An 11,915-nucleotide genomic window follows, 5' to 3' on the forward strand; every position below is an offset into this window, starting at 1 on the left:
TGACTTTGCAGTTCAAACGACCTTGTGGTCCAGTGCTTATCCTACAGCGCCACATCAGGACTCCCTAGGAGTGAGTTAATTAAATATTTGACCAAATACAGCACGCTAATTTTTAAGTTGATACAAATGACCCTTGGCAGAAAAAACATCCCTCCCTCCCTCCTCATGCCTGAGGGTCTCTATGAGTCATAACTGACTCATGGCAGTTGTGTTGTTGTTGTTAAGTGCCGTCGAGTCTGTTCCGACCCATAGCAACCCTGAATAAGGTTTCTGAAGAGCAACTGGTGAGCCTGAACCACCGACCTTGCAGTTCAAATGGCTTTGCAGTCTGGCGCATTAACCCACAGCACCACACCAGGACTCCAATTCATGGCAGTAGGTGTGTTTTTTGTTTTTTTTTCTAGATAAGGAGTCCTAGTGGTGCCGTGGGTTAAGTGCTTGACTACTGACTATAAGATTTTCAGTTTCAACCCATAGTCTCTCTGAGGGAGAACGATGAGGCTGGCTACTACCATAAGGACTTACAGTCTCAGAAATGCAAAGGAGCAGTTCTACTCTGTTCTACAGGGACACTATGAGTATCAACTCAACAACAAATCCTACAGATGTGATTTTGATTATGGCACTGTAGGATAGGCCTGGACCACAAGGTCAGTTTGAATGGCAAGGTCGGTGGTTCAAACTCACAAGCCACCAACTCGACAGCACTTAGCAACAACAACAACAACGATTGATGTGGAACATTAGGATTAGCACTGGACTGTGTGAACCACAAGATCAGCAGTTCAAGTCCACCAGTTGCTCTGCGGGTGAAGATGAGGCTTTCAGCTCATACAAAGATTTATTTACAGCCTCAGAAACCCTACACCAGATCTCTATGAATCAGAACCAAGTAGACAGCACACAACAACCATGATTAATAGACTGGAGTTTAATGATTAATGAACGATGCAGTGTTAAAAACTCAACTACTAAATAAAAGGATTCACCAGCTGCTCAGTTGGAGAAAGATGTGACAATCTGCTTCTGTAAAGATTACAGCCTTGAAAACCCTATGAAGCAATGCTGCTCTGTCCTATGGGGTTGCTGAGTTGGAATCCACTCAATAACAATGCCATCCAGTGGGTTCCGACCCATAGCAACCCTGTATAGGGTTTCTGAGGAATGGTTGGTGAGTTTGAACCGCCGACCTTGCAGTTCAAACAAGCGGCTTTGCAGTCTGGCACATTAACCCACAGCGCCACATCAGGGCTCCACTCAATAGCAATGGGTTTGGCTTTGTTGTTGTTGTTGGTTTTCTGATTAATGATGTCCAGCATCTTCTCATGTTCAGCTGTTTTGTTGGTTTTTTTTTTTTAGTGGTTGGTGGTATTCCTTTATCACTGAGTTTTATAAAATGGTGGTGGACCCAAGAATTCCTAAACCACAATTTCCACACATACTAATCTATTTACACGTAAATTACAGGTTATACCTTGTATGGGATTGTAATTAAATTCCATCAAGTCAGTTTAACTCACTGCGACCCTATATAGGGTTTCCAGGGATCAGCTGGTGGGTTTTATCCACCTACCTTATGGTTACCAGTCCAGGGCTTATACTACAGTGCAACACTAAGATTTGATATCTGATTTGAGATATGGGATTAAATATCTTAAAACCTGTGTTTGTATTTTTACTTAATTCAAAAATTATCACTAAATTGAGAGAAAAAAGAGATTTTAGTCATGCACTTCACATACAAATCTCAGCTTGCAAGTTTTTACTGGTTATTGTCTAAGGACAGGTGTAAAAAAATGATGAGTCAAAGACCCAACACAATCTCTACCCAAAAAAAACAAGACCGAAAAAAAAATCTTTGCCATCTCAGCAATTCTAACTCAGTGATTATGTATAGGCTTTCCAAGGCTGTGTACATCTTTACAGGAACAAAAAACCTCGTCTTTCTCCCACAGAGCAGCTGGTAGACTAGAACTGCTAATTTTTCAGCCCACTACATCTTCAGAGCTCCTACAATTTCCCACATACTCTCAATTCTATATATCCTGTTGATGTCCTTTCTTCTGCTTTCAAGGTTTGCTCAGTTCTCAAACTACATGACCTTTTCCCCTCCTGGGCAGCATCCATTTTGTATTTCTGTGCATTTGTAGTCTACAAACAGATTACTTATCTGTGTTCTGAGTAAGGATCATTATCCCTTATTCATTACTTTAGGGCAACAAGAAGAAGAGAAAAAAAGAACGCATTTTGTAACTAAATTTCACAAGTACTAGTTCTTAACATAAAAAATTCCTGATCTCTGATCCTTGACAGTGATTTGAAAAGAAGGATCTTTCAAATTACTTTTAATATGAGAATACTGAACTTGTTAGAGAATCACTAAAATATGAGGATAAGAGATAGAATGAGACAAACCTGAATTTACTTTTCTCTGCCACTTAACTGTGCTGTGGGCAAGTTGCCCATGAAATTTTATACATATTTTTTTGTCACCTATAAAATGGAAACAGTAAAATGACTGTAAACTTTTATACCTAGAATTTGGATCACTAAAAGTACTCAATAAAAACTCAGGACACATTAAAACTATTATTGTTTTTGTTGTTGTTAAGTGCTGTCAAGTCAATTCTGACTCCTAGAGACCCCATACAAGCTTTCTAAGGAGTGATTGTTCGTTTTGACCACTGACTTGACTTTGTGGTTCCCAGTCCAGTGCTTAATGGAAAGTGCTAGTTATTATGTGTGGATACAAAATTGGTATTTTAATTGGTGGTACAAATCTCTTAAGAACTGGAATGAACATGGAATGGTTTAGCTTCAATCAGCCAGTTGACCCCCTGGATTCTATTGTTTCACAAATTCCATCACTATATATTGTCACAGCATACTGTTGCATAAATCACTAGCAATTTACCCCACTTACCTTAGAATTTTGCTTAAGGAATTTCAACTTCCAGATTTATTCTGAACCTTAGTTTAGATAATTATGTTAAAGAGCATACAGAAAAAGGACAGGTATTAATAATTCAACCACGCAATAGTCACTTCATGAATAGGAAAATAAACACCTTTGTTGTTGCTGTTGGTAAGTGCTGTCTAGTTATAGCGACCCTGTATAAGATTTCTGAGGAGCGGCTAGTGAGTTTGAACTACCGACTTTATGGTTCAAACTGGCTTGAGGTCCAGTGTTTATCCTACACCAGGACTACAACTTTGTTGCTAAGTGCCATCCAATCGATTCTGATCCAAAGCGACCCTGTATAGGGTTTCCAAGGAGAACCACCGACCTTGCTGTTCAAAGGACTTTGCAGTCTGACGCACAAGCCCACAGCGCCACACCAGGACTACAACTTTATCATTCTTAAAAGAAGGGGGTGGGAACAGAAGGGAGGGGAGAAAAAGAATGCCTTTGGGTGGTAGGAAGTGGGAGGAAAGCTTTAAAAGAGCAATCTTGGGCCGTAGGCCATTTCAGTTATTGTTAAGTGTTACAGAGTTGATTCCAACTTATAGGGAACCTACTCCCAACGACCAAGTGGTTTCCGAGGAGCCGCAGATGGGTTTGAACTGCCCACTTGGCTGTCCCCAGTTCAGTGATCCTACAGCGCCGTACCAGGAGTCATTTTGTTAGTAAGAAGGATTTTCATACCAACTTTTAATTTTGGAGACTATGGAGAATGCAAAAGGCAAAGAGGTAAGTACAATATAAATGGATTTTGTTCTATGTTCTAATTATGTATCCTCTTCTTCAAAACATATGACACTCCTTTTAAGCAGAAAATACTTTGCCTTAGAATTTTTACTTACTGGTAAAAAAAAAAAAATAATAAGTAAAAGCTGTGGCTCTGTGGGTTAATGCGCTGAACTAAAAGCATGGTCGGTTTAAACCATATGGTCGGCGGTGCAAGCTCACCAGCCGCTCTTCGGAAACCTATACAGGGTAGCAACCGACTCCACAGCACTCAACAACAAACAAGTGATTGCATTTTGGTAAGTTGGAGGGAGGGAGATACAGAAAAAATGTTAAGTGCCGAGAGCGGCTGCTGAGTTTGAGCCTCCGATTTTGGGTTCAAACTGGCTTTGAGGTCGATTGTTTATTCTATGGCGCCACACCAAGACTCTTTAATTTTGTCGAGAAGCTTTATTGTGTCAGAAGAATAGAGTATCAAGACTGGAGGGAAATGGCAAAGGAAAAAGAGATTTGCGGGTGACCATGACTAGATAGATAGCGTAGCGGTTACGAATCGTACTGCTAGGTCGGCAGTTCGAAACTACCAGCTGTTCCGCGGGAGAACGATGAGGCGTTCTGCTCCCGTAAAGATTTGCAGCCTCGGAATACCCTGTGCAGGGTCACTATGAGTCGGAACCGACTTCATGATACTTAACAACAACAACAACACACGATTAGGGTACGAAACCAGAAAGGCTGGGACTGAACTCATGGGAACGCGATATGATAATCACTGGGCTGCGAACCAAAGTTCGCGGTTCGAACCCGCCAGCCCTCCACGGGAGGCTTTCTAATACCCCGAGAGCCTATACAGGATCACCTTGAATCGGAACAGACTCCACGGCAGTTAAGAACGACATAGGACCAAGGAATGGTCAAACCAGACTTAATGAAAGAGCACTGCGGAGAGAAATTAAAGGTGGAGGAATTGAAGTAATATGCCAGGGAAACCTGAGCAGCTCAGCGCTGCTCGTCTCCTTTTGCTCTCAATTTTGAGAGTACTTTATGCAAGGGTTGCTGTTGTTGTCAAGTGTATTCCGACTCACAGCGACTCTACAGTTTCCAATGAGCAGATGGTGGGTTTGAACCACCTACCTGTAGTATACAGGCCAGTGTGTAAGGGTTATGCAAATACACTGGTACAACTGCTATACAAATGTAAAGATACCATACAAATGCTAATTTCTCCAGTGACCTTGTGGAGTCTATCTGAAGGACTTCATTTTGGGACCAAACTGACCTGGGATATAATTTTTTAATCTAACAAACCTGTGTGCCTTTAGGAATGTGTGTAACCCCAGAGCCCTTTCTGCATCTGAAAAGTAAAGCAGAAAATTGTTGCCAAGTAACTGAGAATTAAATGTTAAGAAAATAACATCTCAAACTCAGTATGTGATATATGATAGAGGCTCAATAAATGTTTCTTATACCTCAGTTATAGTGGGGCAGTGGATTAATGCGCCAGACTGCAAGGTCGCTGGTTCAAGCTCACCAGCTGCTCCTCGAAACGGGGTTACTATGGGTCAGAACTGACTCCATGGCACTTAACAGCGACAACAATACCTCAATTAGCCAATATTTATTATTTTAAGTGCTTACACTAAGAAATGGGGACAATCCTACCCTTGTGGCACTTAATCATATGGGTATTGGCAAATCACAACCAAATGTACAAAACATGTAACATTGTATGATTTGTAAAATGTTTACAAATTTGGAAAACTGACGAGTGGAGGGAAATGGGCAGTATTTTGTAGATTTCACTTAGTCTGTAAAGACAAGGAAAAACAGAAAACTCATTTCTCACTCAGCAACCCTATAAAACAGAATAGGATGGTCACATTTTTGTCTCACAAAAAGTGGCTGCTATATTCACCAGCAGGCTTTTGATTAGCAGGACAGCACAGAACCCCACATTTCTAGTCCAGGACTCCAAGAACTAGAAAAGACTCCCAAATAAAATGCTATTTGCTGTAAGATTTAAGAATGTAAATGGATGGGGGGGAGGATATCCCTCCAGGCTACAGCAAGGATGTTTGGAAAGGAATTTGATTGGAATTTGGGACTAAGAGATAAGATTACTATGAGAGGATTGGGAGACTGGAGTCTGGTAGGTTATGTTGCAGACAATTGTCTCCCATAGCTTTATGCAAACAGTCTTAGTTTTGATTATTTCATTTACTCTGACAATAATATGGGGAAATCATTTATTCTGAAGGGATCATGAATGAAGGAATTGTTAGGTGCTGTGGAGTCTGTTCCGACTCAGCGATCCTGTACAGGGCTTCTGAGGCTGTAAATCTTTAAGGGAGCAGAAAGCCTCATCTTTCTCCCACAGAACAGCCGGCAGTTTCGAAATGCTGACCTTGCAGTTCACAGCCCAATTCGTAACCACTACGCTACCTTACAATTCATAAGTTTATAAGAGCTCACTTGAAAGCAGAGCCTTTCTTTTTGTAATCCTAGTTCCTGTCTTTTCACATCCTTTCAAAGTAGCCTTCTGTTTACACATCACTGCTTTCCAATTTTCAAATGAGACTGGGTATTAAGGTGATGTCCACTGGAGGAGCCACATCGCTGAGAATACATCGCTGAGAATTTCAATTCTTGTCTTTTTGTTGTGTTAGATGTTAATTATGTTAAGTAGGTAGTGTATGTGTGCCACATGTGACCTGGATCTCTTTCCACAGTGGAACTCTACAGAGAAGCCAGAGTGTGTGACCCTTAAATTTGAACCTGTGCCATTAGAAACTGAACAACAGGCTGCTAATGAACCAAGCACATCAGCTTTGCCAAAAACCTCAGCTAAAGCGATCAAAAGAACTCTGAAAGAAGAAAAAGGTACGAGGTCCATAACTACCTCCTCAGGTTTAAGAAGAGTCTCCATAAAGTATAGAAGAAATTTCCATTCTGCATATACTGTCCTTTAAAATCTTTCTTCAAAGCCCAGTTTAAGTTCCCTGAAGCCTTCTTTTGGTCTCTGATACTGTTAATAACCTCTCTCTAACTCCCCCTGCAAATTCTGATAATCATTTTGTCATCATTTGTTACTTTGAGTTCCTAATAAAAATAAAAAAAAGATGCTATAATGATTTGGGAATACATAATTAGAAGTGTGAAATCTCATTCTTAAGTAAAAACTGAAGTTTTGTAGCATTGAGAAAGGTTTTAGGGTCCTATCCTCCGTTCCCCCTGGAGGCTGTGTGGTCTTCATTAGGGATCATGGTGACATTTCCCTCATTTAACTATGTGAACTAAGAGTATACTTTTGAAATTTTAAATGGATTGTAAATATTAATCATTACTAATGTTATCCCATTCCTCCTCAGCTTCCTGTTCACAAAATGCACAAGGCAGTAATGGGCAAAAAACTCAAAAGATTCCAGTTCCTCCACTACCAGAAAAACTGCCACCCATTAACCTGGTTCATCGTGACACCGTGAGGGCCTGGTGCCAAAAATTAAAACTGAGCTCCAAAGGGCAGGTGAGGAGGGCCAGAGTGGTAAAAAGTTGTTGTTCCCACAAGTGTGGAAATTGTGCTGCAAAAGCTTTTCTCTACATCTTAAGTTACAAGCTAAACAGGCCTGATAAAATTTCACTATTAACTCATTTTCTTCTTTGTCTTAGAAATTGGAAACATATAGAAGACTCTGTGAGCATGCTTACCCAGATCAAAAGATAAAGGTGATTAACTTTTGGGAAATTTGGCAGACTGGAAGATTTATTTCCTATCCTCACTTACCCATTTTGGCTTTGAAACATTAGCAAAAGAAACCATTAACTCTTTGCGAAGAGTAATAAAAATAAGGTTACGTTTCTGGTGACACTTTAACAATATATTTAATTTGTGCAGGGGGCTTTAAAAATACAAAAATAGGATTGGAAGATACTGGAATTTTCCATGAACTCTTTGAAAAACCTCCTCAGATAAATATGTATTTGTATAAGGAACCCAAGTGGTAAAACAGTTAAGTGCTGGCTAATAACTGGAAGGTTGGTGAATAGGGGAAGGACCTGGTCATCTAGGTCCATAAAGATTACAGTTTAGAAAATCCTATAGGAGCTCCGGTAGCTTAGTGGTTGAAACTACCAGCAGTTCCATGGGAGAAAGATGAGGCTTTCTGCTGCTCTTATAAGGATATATAGCCTCGGAAACCTTATACAGGGCTGCTATGGGTCAGAACCGACTCTAGGGCAGTTAACAACAAAAACAACAAAGGGTAGTTCTTCTCTGTCAAGTGGAGTCGATAAGTGGAAATTGATTCAACATCACCCAACAACACAGTCCATTTTCATATAATTTTATTTGATTTAATAGTTGTATTTCATCTGTTTGCAGGATATTCCTGCCACAGCAAAGGAAGCCAAGGTCCAGACACGGGTAAGAAAGAAATCAAATGTGTGCGTGGGGAATAGGCCTCCGAAGACTAAGAAAAGGAAGGTCAGTTCTGGAGAGACTGATTCTCCTGAAGTCGCTCCTCCCTCAGAGGAGATGGGGGCAACGGTCATTGAATATACTGTCCCAGAGGAAGATAATACAGCACAAGAGACTTGTGGTAAGTCTACTGCTCAGAGCTGGTTTTAGTCCAGATGCAGACAGACAAATCAAATCAGTCTTTTACAAGCATTGTTACTTATCATCAAGTTGACTTTGACTTAAGTGACCTCTTGGATAAGAGCACAAATTGTCAGGCCCCTCATATAGTAGGTGTGGTGCTGTAGGAAAAGCACTGGACTGCTACCTATAACATCTGTGGTTCAGACACACCTGCTGTTGCTTGGGAACACCCTATACAGGTTGATATGAGTCAGAACCAACACAATGTTGTTAAGTGCCTTCAAGTTGGTTCCAACCCATAGCCACCTGTATAGGGTTTATGCAGTGCAGCTGGTGAGCTTGAACCACCGACCTTGCAGTTCCAATGCCTTTGCAGTCTGGTGCATTAACCCACAGGGCCACATCAGGACTCCAACCAACACATGACACATAGCAAAAACAAACGGGCAGCTCAGTAGAGTTCATTGTGATTATTATGTCAATTTCTCTCATTGAAATTTTTCTTCATTTTTCTAGTCCCTCTATCTTTTCAAACATGTCCTTTCTAGCAATCCATTCTAGTTGTATTTATTTTTAAGATGAATTTGTGTTCATTCTTCAGACATTCAATATTCTCAATATTCTTTGCCAATGCCACAGTTCAAAACCCTATGAATAGCCATAGAAAATGATGGGGGGGGGGGCAGCAGAGAATTTAAAAACAACCCTTCTAAATTATTGACATTTAAAAAAGCTTAGGAATCTGTTTAGCCACATTACCTAAAACCACAAAGGTCAGCAGTTGGAGCCCCACCAGCTGCTCTGCTGGAGAAAGATGATGCTTTCTGCTCCCACAAAAGATTTAAGCCTTGAGAACTCTATGAATCAAGACTGGCCCCATGACACTTAACAACTATTACATGCGAGATCCTTGACCCTTTTTTTCTTAGTCATCTTCTTAACCTATTCTAGGTTAGTCTTTCTACCATATACTCTTTTGTAAGCTATACAATTCCCAAATATATAATTTTTGGAGGAACTATCTTTTGGTGCTTAGAAAGGAAATTCATTAGAAGTTAAGTTCAGATTCCAGGATTCAGATCCTAGAGCTAGCACATGAGAAAAATCATAACTTGGAAGGGCCGTCTCAAACATTAGCATTTGGTCCTAATGTGCTCATATTTGCATCTTTCTTTCCCCAGGTGTCAGGTGGTGTGTGGTACATGGAAGAAGTCTCCCTGCAAACACAAATGGTTGGGTTCACCTACAATTTCATGCCGGACAAGTCTGGGTTCCTGAAAAGCCAGGGAGAGTGTGTGCTCTCTTCCTGTTACCTGCCTACAATTTTCCACCTCCCCACCTGGAGGACAATATGTTGTGCCCCAAATGTGTCCAGAGGTAAATTGGTGCTTTTTTCTGCATACTAAAAGTGGATATCTGAATTTTTTTGTTGTTGTTAGGCATCTTTTAGATATACAGTAGCCATGTGTTTGGAGCAATGGTTGTCAGTTTGCATAAGGAGTGACCAGGGGAAACTCAAAAAGAGTTGGCTAAAAGGAAAGGGTAAGGTCATTTTTAGTACAGGGAAGAGCACCAAGGTTGTGAATATACTTGGACCAAGTAGAAATTGCAAGTAGTTCAGAATATGATTGTGTGTGGTAAAAAATAAAGTCTTGGTTTACCTACCTGAAGCTATTGTGAAAATATAAAGATTTTTTTTAAAGATTTTTGAGTTAGGGTGATATGACCAACAAATAATCTTTGTATTCATCAAACAGTTTCTATTCATAGTGACCCTGAATAGGATTTCCAAGGAGTTGCCGGTGGGATTGAACCACCAACTCAACATGTGGTTTTCAGACAGTGCTTACCCCTACAGCACCACACCAAGACTCCCTTTAGAAAGGAGGTTACAAAAGACTTCTGTATCTTAAATTCCAAGCCTAATTGGAGTCCATACAATAAAAGGGTTGACTGAAAGTCTGAACTTGCTATACTCTGCATCAACTATGTTGTTGTTGTTGTTAAGTGCCATCGAATCGGGTCCGACCCATAGCGATTGGTTGATGTGGCGCTGTGGGTTAATGCTTCAGACTGCAAAGCCAGTTGAAATGCAAGGTTGGCGGTTCAAGCTCGCCAGCTGCTCACTGGAATACCCTATACAGGGTCACTATGGATCAGAACCAACTCCTGGCACTTCACCAATGGACAGAGCTAGTGTTTTAAATTGTCAGTTTGACAGTCTAGGGAGTGGGGGAGAGAATACTGCTTTGCCACAGTCCTTTCTCCCTACCTCCATCTCACTAACTTTGCACAGGAACCCAGAGACAACTTATATGCACTTAAAAACACAAAGAAATGTACATATGTGCATATGCAAATGTTTTTTGCTGGGAGTCTGGAATCAGACCACCCATTATTCCTGAGTTGAGAAACCCAGGATGGGCCAAGGAAGTGGATTGAGACACAACTGAGGTGGGAGTAAAATTCCCATGGAAAGCTCTTTTGTTTTGCGTAGGCTTAAAAGGATAGCACCTTTTTTACATCCTAAAAGAAAAATATATAAGGCATTTGATGATCATTTAAATAATTATATGAAAAAAAATTCCTAATAATAGGATTAGGCTAAGGTTAGAACTTTGAGGACCAGCACCATTGCAGGGACAAGGTGGCAAAGAAGATAGGAAAGGAACATTAAGGAGAAACCTGGAAAATAAAAAGTCGGTAGGGAAAACTTACATTGGAAAATTGTATAGTATCAAATGAAGCTGACAAGTATATGAATGAACAATTTACTTGCATGGGTGATACACTCAAGGCACCAAAGAATGTAGAAAATTTGTTGAATAAGTAAAAGAAGTGTGAAAGTGCACTTGTTCTAAAGTTCTAAATGTTAGCCCAAGTGTGCTTCCGGTGTTCCTTAGGAGAGTGGCATAGTTTTTATACCTCGTTGAATAGAACAGATCACCTTGACAAGCCCTTTACTAACATATTCAAAGGGTCTGCTCTGGAGCCACTCTTGCCATAGATAGAAATATGTTACAGAAGCATAATTTAATTTTCAATTCTTAACCTGTAAGCTTCCCTCCCACAATTTCACAGTTTAGGGCAATTTGATTGGCATTCTAGCAGTTGTTTTTATTGGCTGTTTTCAAGGATGCTACTTGATTTCTTTTTTTTTCTTTTTTTTTTAGTCTGTGTGTGTTTTGTTGTTTGAAATTTGTTCTTGATTCCAATATTAAAAAAAAAAATCATGATTTGCTTTATAGGAACAAGGTGTTAATGAAAAGCTTCCAATAAGACTAGACTAACTGGGGAAAAAGGCACTTCCATATTGCAGTGAGTAATTGAAAGATTACAACAATGGATTCCATGGCAACACTGACAGCATCTTCAGTCCACACCCTCCCATATTCCTGTTTGTTGTGTGCAGACCAGCAATCTGAACCTTGGAGGCAACTCTCTCCCACAATAGTGCTTGCTGCTTCCTGAGTTGGGATTCAGGAGATACTGATTTTTAATATTGAAACTACCATTTCAGCTAATAAAACGAAAAAGTCTATACTATCCCTCTGAACTACAAATGACTTCAACACTTCTTTTAAATGGGAAGTTCAACAGAACATTGTGAAGGAGAACTGAGTGAAGGAA

At 40.2% G+C, this 11,915-nt stretch overlaps 1 pseudogene; it reads left to right on the top strand.

The window, feature by feature from the left end:
* Positions 1 to 3,667: 3,667 nt before the first annotated feature.
* The window catches only part of LOC102811192, a 16,854-nt pseudogene continuing 8,606 nt past the window's right edge, over positions 3,668 to 11,915 (top strand).

This window comes from Chrysochloris asiatica, unplaced genomic scaffold (assembly GCF_000296735.1).
Source record: "Chrysochloris asiatica unplaced genomic scaffold, ChrAsi1.0 scaffold00236, whole genome shotgun sequence".
NCBI lineage: Eukaryota > Metazoa > Chordata > Mammalia > Afrosoricida > Chrysochloridae > Chrysochloris > Chrysochloris asiatica.